This window comes from Passer domesticus, chromosome 30, assembly GCF_036417665.1.
Source record: "Passer domesticus isolate bPasDom1 chromosome 30, bPasDom1.hap1, whole genome shotgun sequence".
Taxonomy (NCBI): domain Eukaryota; kingdom Metazoa; phylum Chordata; class Aves; order Passeriformes; family Passeridae; genus Passer; species Passer domesticus.
In genome coordinates this window covers 490,644-505,001 of record NC_087503.1, presented here as the reverse complement: position 1 = coordinate 505,001, position 14,358 = coordinate 490,644, and the positions used below count along the sequence as shown (strand labels likewise).

The window sequence follows — 14,358 nt, the reverse complement described above, 5'->3', positions numbered from 1 at the left end:
GGTGAGAAAAATCCATCATTCCAACAGGTAAATGAAGGTAAACCACATGAAGAAACAGAAGAAGATGGAGGGGAAAGAACCCACCATTAATAGTGTCCATGACACCCAGAGCCAAAAGAAGCCCAGGGGATCAGCAAAGAGGTAAGCACGTGCTCCAAACAGCAGCAGAAATGAAGGGAGAGCTCTGGAGAGAACAAAAAAAGGGAACGCCTGAAGAAAGGAAATATTGCCTCCCTACAGGGTGTTTTGCTTTTTTCAGGTGAGAGTCTCTTGTATCGTGTGGTGGAAACCAAGAAAAATAATGATCAGGAGAAGCCTGGTTTATTGAGAACATTCCTGCCTAGCAGACGAGATATAGCCTTGTGCAAATGACTCCATGCAGCATTCACATGTTTAATTCCTTCTTTTCCTCTTCCAGGGGAAGCAGAGTTGCTTTATTTACTCCAAGCAATATTTTCTCCCTCCTCCCTGGCAAAGAACAAGCTCCCATCCTGACAAGTGCTCACAGGTTTACTTAAGGCTCATCACACCCATGCTCAAGAGAGTGGAGCAGCTTAATTTATCACTTGTTCCAATGATTAACTTGCCCAGCTGCCAGGTTCAAGAGCCCCAGAGTGCTGCCTCAGGTTGTACAGGATCACAGAAGGAAAAGCTCCATGGAATTAAGCTGCTGCCACACTGGCCCTCTTTGCCTGTCAAATACATTCAGCTGCTCTTGCTCTGCCCTGTCAAAATCCCCCATAAAATACAAGTGAAAATCCCTCCTCACCTGTGAGAAAAAACAGTTGGGTTCTGCTCAGGGCATTTCAAATTAGTTGGGGTAGTTGTGACCTCCCCTTGCAAAGGCAGCATTTCAGGAAAACCAAAAGTTTCTTTTCAGGGACTCACCAGGCTCAGGACACCTTCCGCAAACAAGGTTGCTCCAAGCCCCATCCAACCTGGCCCTGAACACTTCCAAAGGTGACACAACCACAGCTTCTCTGGAACCTGTTTTGCTCCTCCCAGCTCTAAAATCGCACTCAACTTAGCAGCCTCAGAGATAGATTTCTATTTAAGAGCTGCATTTTTCTAGGAAAGAAAGATGGCAAACCTTTTTTGCATGTGACTTGGCAAAATCAACACAAGCTCTGAAGAAAGGGCTGCGGCCCACTTTTCTTCCTTTTCCCCATTTGGTGGAAGATTTTCATTCTGTTGTTGTTTGGAGCAGTATTTTAATCGATCTGGCTGAGGCTGCTGAAAATAGTAGAGCAAGTTACTTGTGTGAGGGGTGGAAAACTGAGCTCTTGCACATCCAGTGTTTCTGTAGTTGGAAGTCTTCAATCCCACCTCTCGCTGGGATGAAATAGGTGCTACTCATCCAATTTCTAAAGTATCACGCATCGAGCTGACACTATTTGAAGACTTAAAAATAAGCGCAAATTTAAACAAACCTCTGATCCCTTCCATTTCCTCTGTTCCACAGTTGATGACAGAAGACAGGAGAGAAAGATTGTTTGGGAACAATGTTTTCAGGACTCTAAAAAGAATATCAAACCTGCTCTGCCACACTCTCAGCTGTTACAGCCCCAAAAAGCACCGGTTGTCTTTGCTCACAGAGTCACAACTGTGATGGGATTTCTACCACACCACAGGACAGCCAGTTTTTGTTTTTGTTTTTGTTTTTTTTTTTCCTGGGAATAACTACAGCACTTCTGGGTAGCAAGGCAGACATGTGCCTCTTCTAATGGCCCTTGAAAGTGGATGTGTGAAATGAGGTAGACAAAGCCAAAGGCCAGCTGAACCTGGGATCTCTGAATGGGTCTTGACATTCTTCCCAGGAAGATGAGTGGCAATCACTGTTCTGCCAGGCAAATGGCATCTGCTGGCAATGTGGTCTAGAAAATGTGCTTTCTGCTCCTCTCAGAGCCAAAATTCCTACCCATTTCTCCGAAGTCCTTCTTAGATAGGGACCATGTTCAACTGAGTGACAGTGAAGCAAAATGGCAAGCCAGGAATACATTGCCCTGCACACAACATCCTCCATTCCCATGGATGGTTTCTCACTGGCACACAGGAGGAAGGGAGGAACCCAAATGCATCGTTGTACACCAAGTCAGACGTGTTGAGGGATGAACAGATCTCACAGGGATATGGAAACCTCCCCTGAAAAGCAGTTCAGAGAAATCCTGAGCTGTTTTGTGCTGCTAGGCATGAAGATGCTCAGGATCTTCCACAGGTGCTCAGCAGGCAGCAGGATTGTGCCTGGATGTCACTCTGCAAATGCCAGTGGCTCAGCTGAGAGCTCTGGGAGTGACTGACACTGCACTGAGAGGGGCCACAGTCCTGCAAGGGTCTTTCATCAGGAGCAAAGAGCAGCCTGGAGGGTGGGCAATGCTGGATCTGTACCACTGCGTGCTCATCCTTCACCTGAATGTGGAGCTGCCCCCAAAGTTGCCATGGATCACTTTTTCTTTTTCTCCTCTTGGATATATTTTGGAGCAGCTGTTCTATGTGGCTTTTGATGATGATCCTGTGGGAAGCAGCCATTTGCCTGCTGTGCTATCCTCACAACTAGTACTAACTCTTCATTCCCTTTGGTTTTATTTGGGGTTTTTTTAATCTATTTATTTGATTGGTTTGCTGCATGGGTTTGTTTGTTTGTTTGTTTGTTTGGGTTTATGTCTGATTTGGCTTGAGTTTTTTGTTTGCTTTTTCATAAATGACTGGTGAAGTTGGCAAAGCCAAACTCAAAATAATGTAAACCAGGATCAGCTTTTCAGAAATTCCTTTTGGCTGGGTTTAGCTGCATCCCCTAGGCTCAGGATCACTAGTATATTTTCAGGTTTTGCTCTGCATCATCAGCCTGCCCAGACTCCGCGTGTTGTTTCACAAATGGAGAAGACAATGGACATTGTGCCAAGCTTCCTTTCAAACAGAAAAACCTGGGTCAGCATGACAGAAAAGAAGAAAAATAAATCACCAGTTAGAACAGAAGCAGTGTCCCACCATCTTCCCATCCACTGTTATTAATTTTGTACATTTAGAGACAAAGCTGGGTCTAAAGCTTGCATCTCTCAGTTCCTGATGCTATTTGCTACCCTTCAGCCTTGACTGGCCCTGATGTGACTGACTGCTGGGCAAGTGGGGCTGGGGATGCTCAGCCTGGAGACAGGAGACACTGGGAGGCCTCCCTGTGGCTGTGCAGGACTGGAAGGCTCCCACAGGAAAGAAGGGGACAGAGTGTTCAGCAGGGCCTGTGCTGACAGGACAAGGGGGATGGCTTTCAGCTGCAGCAGGTTGATTGAAGCTGCATCTAAGGAAGCTGCTCTTTTCCACTGGGGGTGGTGGGGCACTGGCCCAGGCTGTGCACAGAGGCTGTGCATGCCCCATCCTTGGCAACAGGGCTCTGAGCAGCCTGCTCTGGGGGAAGATTGCTCAGCTTGGAACAAGATGTTTCTTCAGGCTCCCTTCCAAGCCCAACCATTCAGGGACTCCATCATTCCATGGTCTCCACTGTCCACTTCAGATGGAGCCTGGGAACTGTGATGTCACAGCCCACGCTCCAGCTGGAACGTCCAGCGCCCAGCAAAGGGCACAACACAACCCTTGGCCGCTGTGTTGACACGCTCTGCACCTTGCTCCTGCCCTCGCCTTTTACTCCTCTTATCCCCCCGATACCCCGATCATTCCTGACAGCTCCTGAGTGCCTGGATTTCATCATCCAGCCCTGCAGGATGCTCCCATTTGTCCTGAGGGAGGTATGGTGCCATTCCATGGAGGTGGACACCCCCCACCTGCCCGGGTGGGCTGGAGCTCTGTGGGGATGGAGTGGGACAGGGAGCCCACTCTGAGGTTTTGCTGCCTCTGCAGGCTGCCCCAGATGGAGAGGAGGACATGGAGGTGGATACAGAGATTGATATGGATGAGGAGATGGAAATTGACGGAGAAGACACTGGAGAGGAAGAGATGGACTTGGATGTGGATGAGGAAGAGGAGATGGAAGTGGATATGGAAGAGTCCACTGAGGACATGGACATTGATTGAAAAGGTGAGGAAGAGGCCGTGATCTTGGGCTGAAGAGCAATGCCAGCAGCAGGACAGGCAGAGTGGGTCACCTGCTGCCAGGCTGGGGCTGGGCTGGGTGCTCCCTGCTCAGGGACATTGTACCCAGGGCACTGGATTCAGGTGGCCATCCACAGCCTGTCCTGTGCCTGCTTTGCTCCGCACAAGCTCCATCCCAGACCCAGCCAGGCTCAGTTCTGGTAGCAGAGTCCTGCTGCTGTGCCAGTGTCTGCCGACCGTGGCACTTGCTTTTCTTCCAGGACCAGTGGACATCATGGACAGGGACATCTACAATCAATAAAAGGTTTTTTTCCATTTTCCCAAGCCACGCGTTGGGCGCCACTAACTGTATTTGTCCTGGTTTAGGGCAAGTTTGGGAGATAACCCCCAAAGGGGCTTCTCTACAAAAGCAGATTCAATTGCCCCTCCCCCCTCCAACCAGTTCGGGAGAAAATATCTCCTTGCAGAAAAATGGAAAGAAACCTGTTTATTAAACAATAGAAACCAAACAATATTAAGCAATAAAACTTCTCACTGATCCAAGGAAAGCAAACTCAGAACAGTCCCGTCCCCGGGTTGCAGTTTGGCTCACTCAGTCTTTGATCAGTCTCTCTGGTGCTGGAAATGCTGCTGCCCAGGCCCGGCCAGGGGCCACAGGTGGAGCTGCCGGTGCTCTTCTGGGTGTTCAGTCCAGAGCAGGCTTGAACAGGTCCAAGATAAAATGAAAAAAATCACAATCCGGAGAACTTCTTTGCCTCAGCTAGCTAAAACTAACTAAAAGCAAGAAAAAGGGAAAAAAGGAGCTCTGTCCGGCTGTCTGTCCATCCGCAGACAACACAGTCCAGGAGCAGGAATGTGGAGGAGTGAGAGCAGTCTGAAAACAAACTGTGCGCTTCTTTCCTGCCCTCTTCACTGTCTGGAAGAGAGTCTTAAAGGTGTAAAAATTATTCTTCAGTATAAAGAGAACAAGACGATTGGGGATTAAAGCGTCATATAGTCAACCCAGGACATTCCACCCCTTATCCCCATATCGTCACCTTACTACTAAAACTAACATATATTTTAAGTCTACAAACACATACATTATACATCTAATATACAGCTATAGACAGACAATGGTGGCAACATTCAGCAAACAGTGATATTTATACATGGTTCTCACCCAACAATCAGATCTCCCTGAGGTACACATCGTGTTCTTCCATCTTTTTGCATTATCCACCATGTGCAACCTGGTCCTTGAGCAAAAACAACCCCGCAAATGGGTTTGTCTGTACTCGAGGCAGGATTGATCCAAACTGTCTTCCCTAACAAACCCCTGACATGTACCACTGGGACTTTGTTTCCATCTACTCTGTGCAAAGGCTCATATTGGGCAGGGCCCACTTGGTTAGTAGAGCCTCGGGTATTAACTAACCAGGTGGCCTTTGCCAGATGCTGCTCCCAATTTTTGAAAGATCCCCCACCTAAGGCTTTTAAGGTGGTTTTTAGCAGCCCATTGTACCTTTCCACTTTGCCCGAAGCTGGTGCATGGTAGGGGATACGGTACACGCACTCAATGCCATGTTCTCTGGTCCAGGTGCTGATAAGGCTGTTCTTGAAATGAGTCCCGTTGTCTGACTCAATCCTCTCAGGGGTACCATGTCTCCACAGGACTTGCTTTTCCAGGCCCAGGATGGTGTTACGGGCAGTAGCATGAGGCACAGGATAGGTCTCCAACCACCCTGTGGTGGCTTCTACCATTGTGAGCACGTAGCACTTGCCTTGGCGTGTCTGGGGCAGTGTGATGCAGTCAATCTGCCAGGCCTCGCCATACTTGTACTTGGACCACCGCCCACCATACCATAGGGGCTTCACCCTCTTGGCCTGTTTGATGGCAGCACACGTCTCACAGTCATGGATAACCTGAGAAATACTGTCCATGGTTAAATCCACCCCTCAGTCTCGTGCCCACTTATAGGTGGCATCTCTCTGCCCTGATGACCTGAGGCATCATGGGCCCCTCGAGCTAGGCATAACTCTCCCTTGTGCTCCCAGTCTAGGTCTATCTTGGACACGCCTATCTTTGCAGCCTGGTCTGTCTGCTCATTGTTTTTGTGCTCCTCATTGGCTCTGCTCTTGGGGACATGGGCATCTACATGGCGGACCTTCACAGGTAGCCTCCCTACCCTGGTAGCGATGTCTTTCCACTCTTCAACAGCCCAAACTGGTTTTCCTCTACGCTGCCAATTAGCCTCTTTCCACCTCTCCAGCCATCCCCACAGAGCGTTGGCTGCCATCCATGAATCAGTGTAGAGGTAGAGCTTTGGCCACCTCTCTCTTTCAGCAATGTCCAGGGCCAGTTGAACAGCTTTGAGTTCAGCAAGTTGGCTTGATCCACCTTCTCCTTCAGTGGCCTCTGCAACCTGTCGTGTGGGGCTCCATACGGCTGCTTTCCACTTCCGATTCATTCCTACCATGCGACAGGAACCATCTGTAAAAAGAGCATATTGTGTTTCTTCCGCTGGCAGCTGGTTATATGGTGGAGCTTCTTCAGCACGTGTCACTTCTTGTTCCTCTTCATCAGTGAGACTGAAGTTTTCACCTTCTGCCCAGTTTGTAATTATTTCCAGAATCCCAGGGCAATTCAGCTTTCCAATACGGGCGCGCTGTGTTATGAGAGCAATCCGCTTACTCCATGTAGCACTGGTGGTATGGTGGGTAGAGGGAACCTTTGCTTTGAACATCCACCCCAGTACTTGTAGTCGGGGTGCCAGGAGTTGTGCTTTGGTGCCTATTACCTCTGAGGCAGCTTGGACTCCTTCATAGGCTGCTAAAATTTCCTTCTCTGTTGGAATATGGTTGGCTTCAGACCCTCTTTAGCTTCGACTCCAAAATCTTAGTGGTTAGCCTCGAGTCTCCCCAGGCACCTTCTGCCACAGGCTCCAGGACAAACCATGGTTCCCAGCTGCAGAGTAGAGCACATTCTTCACATCTGGTTTTGTCCTGACTGGGCCAAGGGCTACCGCGTGAGCGATCTCCTGCTTAATCTGGACGAAGGCTTGTTGCTGCTCAGGGCTCCAGCGGAAAATGTTCTTCTTACGGGTGACTAGATAGAGAGGGCTCACGAACTGACTGTACTCAGGAATGTGCATTCTCCAAAAACCTATGGCACCTAGGAAAGCTTGTGTTTCCTTCTTGTGGGATGGTGGAGACATTGCTGTGATCTTGTTGATGACATCAGTGGGAATCTGACGTCGTCCGTCTTGCCACTTCACTCCCAGAAACTGGATCTCTTGAGCAGGTCCCTTGACTTTGCTCTTCTTGATGGCAAAGCCAGCTTTCAGGAGAATCTGGATGATTTTCTCTCCTTTCTCAAACACTTCTGCTGCCATCTTCCCCCATACAATGATGTCATCAATATAGTGCAGATGTTTTGGAGCTTCTCCAGGTGAAGGCAAACTGTGGCCTGCATTCTGCTGCCAGCGGAGTGGAGAAAAATGCATTGGCAATATCAATAGTTGTTGGGAGCTTTGTAACAAGCTAGCTCCGAGCTAAAGGTCACTGTGAGATTAATTTGACTGAGATAGAGAATGAGGGGAGTTGCCATTCCAATTAAACTGTGTCCTTGGCCCACAGATGAAGAAATGCACAGACACAGGTGGTAAAGCAAAACAGCTTGGGAAAAGTAGTGATAGTTGCACCAAAACAGCACATAGATAGCTGATAAATAATTAGCCAATGGTGAGCTGGGATTTTGCACTATGCATGAGCTAATTAAAGGGTGTATAATAATTGGTGATTCGGGAATAAAGACAAGACTTGTAGATCATCATCTGGTGAACGAGTCTTCCTTCTCCATCAAATGGCTGACCCCGACGTGAACCCGTAAGACGACTACGGACGGACACGGCTGCCACGGATCGGGAAGTAGGAGCGGGTCCCTCTGAAGCAAGGGGTGGGACGGCAAACGAACCACTGAGAGTTCGCGGCCCTGGGAGCTATATAGATAGTCCCAGCCTACGTGCTGCTGGAGTCTGAAAGCCTTGCAACAGCGCTGATTAGAAATGGAAAGGCAAGCAGCATATGATTTATTTACTTGCTTTTTAAAAAAGCAGCAGATTAAGGACATAGACTTGCAGAAAGAGCTCCCACAGTTGTTAGCTTACGAGTATGCACAAGGAGTTTCTCAAAATCCTTATATAGTACATGAATTAACAGAGTGGTGTAAGTTCGAGACCAGGAAAGCGACAGGGGCCGCGGGAGAGCCCGGGGCGGACGCGGCGGCGAGAACGCGTATGGTGGCGGCGGCATGCTCGGTGCTGGCGGCGGTCCCAGCGGTGCAGCGGCGGAGCGGACCGAGCGCTGCAGAGGCGACATGCTTGGTGCCGGCGGCGGTTAGGCACACCGCGGGTCCAGTGACACGCACGGTGACAAAAACTCGCACGGCAGCTGTCCGTAGGGAAAGAGCACAGATCGCGAGGGAAGTGCCAGCCGGGGCCGGGCCAGCCAAGGCGAGACGCGGGGGCCGAATACGCGGCAGCGTCAAGCGCAGTGCCGGTGGTAGCGGCAGCGGACGCGCACCAGTAACGCAAAACCCGAAAGCTGGAGCTGGGAGGGCTTTTTCATTTTTTGCAAGCGCACAAAAGCACCAGCGGTGTGGGACATGCTCCCGCAGGCTGCGGGTGTTGGCGCAGAGCCAGGGGGAACCAGCCCGAGCGGAGATCCAGGCAGAGCGGAGCCCAAAGGAGATCGCGGCTGCGCGGGTCCGGGCGAGGGCATTCCTTTCCACACCCCCGAAGTGGCCCAGGCTGAAGCTGTGCCCAAGCAGGCGGAGACGGGCGCGGGCAGACATTCCTCAGGGCACCGCCCTGTCACAGCTTCCTGGCAACCACAGCAGCCAGCCCATCACAGCAATTCAAACAAGTGTCTGAGAAAAAACAGGTCAGGAATTTTCTTCAAGATCAGGATGGAAAACTTCTGCAAATTCACACAGTGCTTCATCATGCAGCAGATGTTATACGGGGCATTTCACCCAACTGTTCCACAGGCTTTACAGTTAGTTTCCCAGGTTTTTTTGTAAATGTGTTTGCTTTTCTAATAGTGATTGAGTATTTGGGTTTGATAGCTTTAAGTTTGATGACTTCATTGCCTTTCCCTTGCCTGAGGCGGGAGCAACCTTTTAGGGGGGCAGAGTCTAAGTAAACTTCCTAGTTTCTGTTTGGACTACATGTGAGAAGATTTAAACTGTAATATTTCTGTATACTATAGTCTTTATGGTCTTTGCTCTCTTCTATTCATTAAGAGATGGCATTAGATAAATGGATGTAAATGTGCTAATTGTTTTTGTACTGTCCTTATTTTAAGTGAAATTATTTGTGTTTAAAATTATCTGTCATCTTTCTCAGTTTTGTTTTTAAATATCTATGCAAAGTGTCCAGTTTTACCAGCCTGTTATCCTTCAGTTAATGATTGTTGTCAATCAGTAAGAAATCTCAGTGTAACAAAATGCCAGAGGAACTGCTTTTATTGTAAAAAATTATTCCCAGGGAAACAAAATGTCATGTAAAGATGAAAGTATTAGTAAAGATTCAATTACCCAAGGTGTCTTGGAAGACAGAGCATTTGGAAAAGGTCAATCAGACCCTGTTATGGGGTCATCAGTCGATTCCCCAATGATTCAAAGTTTTAAGAATTATTTATATTAAGTTTATAACCTTTGTTATTTTTAGTTTTTGTAAGTAATGCTGATAGATAGTGATTGTTGTTAATATTACATGAATGCTTAGAAAAGGGGTTGTCTTAACTTCCTTGAACACTTGCTGTTGATAAGTTGATTACATTATGTGAATTCTCTGATTTTTGTGATAAGAATTATTATTAAGGTATTGTTGTAGTATTTACAGCCAACTTTCATGTGGTTTTCTATTTTTTTTGTGTGATCACCTGCAAGACACGTGTCTCTTCAAGATCCTGTCTTTTATTTCCTAACTATTTAGATGTTTCTGAAAGTTTTTATCCAAATTGCCAGTTTTGTGGTTCTTTTAATTATTATTACAGGAATACTCCAGCAGAGAATTCAAGAAGTTTGCTGTGTTTGGAAAATCTCTGTCTTGACAGAAACTTCAGAAAGATTCAATTGTTTGATAGTTTGATTAGTTTGTAACCCTAAGGTTTCTTGTTTATAACAGTTGTTTTTAAAAAGTCCTGTTTAAAAAATGTGTTAAGTGACACTCACCAATTAGAGTTTGGGCTCTGGCCAAGCTCTAGCTCTATTTGGATGGAGTGACTGACAATCAACCCAGATGTTTTCTGCATCAAAAAGTATTCAAGTCCTTTTGACTTGGCGATTTGACCATCTATGATAGCTGAGCCATTTTCAGAGGGAGTTGGGGGAAACATGAATCCGGACATGATTTCTCCAATTCTCTGTCATTTTAAGGTTTATCAGCTGTCGCAGACTCTGGGATAAAAGTTCAGTGTTGTAGTGTTTAGTAATTTTCTGATCTTGTATATGTTGTTGTGTGTATTATCTAAATTGATTCCTAATTACTCTTATCTTAACATTTCTTTATGTAACATTGCAAAATGAAACCAGGACCCATTCTTCACCTCCAGGATTTTGAGAAGATTCTTCAGTCCTGCAGGGACGTGGGATTTGTTTGTGTTTTAACAGGTGCAAAGTCCAGATGGATTTCAATGAAGAATGTGTAACTCTATCAAGAGCAAGAGAAACGTTGACCATTCAACAAGCAAAGAAGACAGACAGATATTGGACATGCTGTCTCAAGATGTACAAAGTGTAAATCATGCAGTATTGCAGAATAGAGCAGCAATGTATGCTATAGGGATATTAGGTGTAATAGTATTGCTAATGCTTGCATTACCATGCTTGCTTAATTGCGTACAAAGAATAGTGAGTCAGATGATGGGAAGGGTTTGGAAAACAACACTTCTGGCCCAAAAAGAAAACGGGGGAAATGTTGGGAGCTTTGTAACAAGCTAGCTCCGAGCTAAAGGTCACTGTGAGATTAATTTGACTGAGATAGAGAATGAGGGGAGTTGCCATTCCAATTAAACTGTGTCCTTGGCCCACGGATGAAGAAATGCACAGACACAGGTGGTAAAGCCAAACAGCCTGGGAAAGTAGTAAGTAGTTATACCAAAACAGCACGTAGATAGCTGATAACTAATTAGCCAATGGTGAGCTGGGATTTTGCACTATGCATGAGCTAATTAAAAGGTGTATAATAATTGGCGATTTGGGAATAAAGACGAGACTTGTCGATCATCATATGGTGAGCGAGTCTTCCTTCTCCATCAGTTCTGCCCTCTTCCTGATGATGCTGTGCACGGATGGAGCCCTGCCGTGCTTTCAGGATGCTATTCTTGAAAACTTCCAGCATTCCCAGCCCCTGTGCTCTCCATGGATGCCTGTCATGGAATCCCTCTCAGCTGGGTTCAGAGCATCCTCAGATTGGCTCTTCTAAAATCAGGGGTGTTACAGGTTCTGGAGGATTCCCATGCAGAAAGACTTAATTGTACTTGTGATTGGAAATCCAGTTTTGTTTGATCAGCTGCTCTTACAAAGAATATGTACCAAACCCTGGAATGGTGAAAAGCCACTGAGCAGGAGATGCAGCATGGTGCTTCATTGGGAGGGGCAGGCAGGCCACGCACATTCAGGGCATCCCCCCCATCAGAAGGACATGAATGTTGTCCCTCTCATCCCTCCACCCCACAACCAGGCCTGACATCTCCTCCTCTGGAGTGGAGTTTTTCCTGTTATAACGTCATCTCATGCTTGGTCAGCACGTGAGAAGAGGCTGCAATGGCTTCTGATGCCACCTCCATGCCAAACACAGCTCCATTGGGTGCTGTTCCTCTTTCACAGGTTAACTTCCCATCAATTGACCATTGTCTCCTAAGGGTCACATTCCCACCAGTTCATCCATAAGGTTTCCTTCACTGTCTGTTCTTCATTGTCTTGCTGACGTGCACAGCAGCGGATCAAATGTGGCAGGGCCTTAGACACAATGTGGCTCCTGACACACAGGCTCCTTGTGCCACTGCTGGCCTTCCGTGTGCTCAGCAGGATCTGTAACTGCACAGGGTTGTGGAACTGCAGCTTCAGCACAGGGACCGTGCCCAGCCTGACCTGCCCTCGTTCCTGTGCACAAAACACGGTGTGTGGAAGAGAACGGCAGCAGGGGCCTGTGTGTCCCAGGGCCCCGGATTTGTTCTGCTTCAGCTCTACAGGGATGCAGGCAAAGTGAAGAAGCCAAACCGTTTATTAATGAAATCCAAAAACAAGGGGTGATATGGGAGGGGAAGTGGGAATGGGCAGTGTCTGAGGGCTGGAGGGGGGGAGGTATCTACAGGCAGGGAAAGGCCAGAAGCCATGCGAGCTTCCCACAGGCTCAGCTGTACCAATCATCAGCTGTGCCTGGAGCTCCAGCGGCAATGGGAGATGGTGTCCTGTTCAGTGTCTCCTGGTGCTGTTCTTGGGACACTGGTTCACCGCATCCTGAAGATGGACCTAATTCTTCAGCTCTTCTGGCAAACCGGGCGTGAATATTCAGGTTTCAGCGGGACAGACTAGTGTCTTTCCTTGGGACTGAAATGGCTGGAACAAAGAAGAGAGCCACAGTCAGCACCCACATCTGCATGAATCCTAGGAGACCCTCCTGCCAAGGTGTGCTGCTTTGTGCACCCCAGACATCATGTTTTGGGAGAAGCTGCTGGCAGCTTCCTCCGTGTCTGCTAGGAAACCAATCAATGGCTGCCGTTGGGAATTGATAATCTGGAAAGCTGTACACAAAAGCCTCTGTGAAAAACACATCTTAAAAACAAAAGAAACTCAGGGAACTTTCTCTTTTCCCTTCTGGCCGACAAAGAGGTAACACTGCTGGCCCAGCCAAGGCCTGGCTGAGGTCCGTGAAGAAGAAGTCCTAGATGGGAAAGATGAGGAGATGCCTTTAGTTTTAGGCCAAAATTCTCTTGTAATTCTCCTGTATATGGAGAATGATACTTTTTTCCCTATAACGCATGAAGGTATGGGGAGATGAAAGTGTTCAAATGGTAGGTATTGAGCAAAGACCTCCATGCTAAAGTCAGCAGATGTTAACACAGCTGTGATTCTTTGAGAAGTTTCAACAGAGACAGAGAGAAGAGTGATGAAGATCCTGTGTCCCCAGGAACAGAAGATCTCTCTTGCTAGAGATGAAGATGATTTTAGAGAACAAGAACTTTGCTTTTGAACAGCTCATCTTTAAAACAGTAGCCCATAAGTTGACATGCCACATAAACCCAGCTGTGGGAAAAGCTTGTGGAAAATGGGACTGATTTCAGCATTGCACATTTCCCTGGGTGGCTGCTATTCATGGAAATTGAGAGCCACGAGAGAACTGTTTTCTTATGGAGAAGTCTCCATAACATTAATAAGAGGGACTTCTCTCCTTAAGCAAAGAGACAAAAGACTATTGCAGAGGTAGTAAACTGACTCAACATTTTGGTTTGGTCTCTTTACATTGTCAGTGGGAAAGAAAAGGTTGTAGGGGGAGGAGAAGTGTTCCGAAGGTTTTGTTCTGACTCTTATTACTCTTTCTTTTAGTTACTCTTAAATTGTTCTTCATACCCTTTTAAAGGCTCGAGCCTGCTTTGGCTTTCTCTTAATTCTATCTCAAAGGGGAAATGAGTAAATACATTCTGGTGAGCGAACTGCTGATTAACCAGCACTGAACCCACCACAGCAATTGGCATATTGGCCAGGAAATCCTAAATTGGCAAAGCAAAACCACTACATCAAGGGTGTCCCACTCAGCTCTTCTATCGGCCAGAAGAGAGGAGGGGCCCACGGAATCAGCCACAAGACGCTGGCCACGAATCCCCCCAGCAGTGTCCCTGCAATTGCTCTGTGTGCTCTGGCCACGCCATCCCTCATGCACACAAGGAGCGAAGCCCACCGCAGCCGGGACAGGGATGGCAGCTCCCTGCCCGGGCATTGCAGCTCTCCCTGGCAGCCCCGCTACCAGCCCGCTGCCCTCACTCACCCTGACTGTGGAACTGGAGCTCTTCCCTCTTCCTCGACAGGTAGCGCCCGGCCATCCCTGTGAACACAGAGCCTGTCAGGGCGGCAGCGGCACAGCTCCCTGCCAGCGGCGCTGCCAGCGCTGCGGCCACACGCCCTGCTGGCCCGGCAGGGCTCAGCCCGGGCCCTTGCCGCACGCTGCCGCCCAAGGGCACGGCTGCCAGAGGGCGGCAGCAGCGCCCGGGCCAGGCGGGGCTCCACGGCGCCGGGCCCGGATGGCGCTGCCGGGGCAGCGGGCGGGGCTGGGG

The 14,358-nt window shown here is 48.2% G+C and overlaps 1 long non-coding RNA gene across 2 annotated transcripts; it reads left to right on the top strand.

The window, feature by feature from the left end:
- Nucleotides 1-3,588: 3,588 nt before the first annotated feature.
- On the top strand, nucleotides 3,589-11,311 carry LOC135287709 (uncharacterized). Of its 2 annotated transcripts, none has more exons than XR_010351261.1 (3): nucleotides 3,589-3,737; nucleotides 3,850-4,027; nucleotides 10,697-11,311. It is a non-coding gene; the product is annotated as an uncharacterized LOC135287709 (long non-coding RNA). The 2 variants fall into 2 exon arrangements; XR_010351262.1 differs by lacking the exon at nucleotides 10,697-11,311 and adding an exon at nucleotides 4,302-4,325.
- The last annotated feature ends 3,047 nt before the right edge of the window (nucleotides 11,312-14,358 follow it).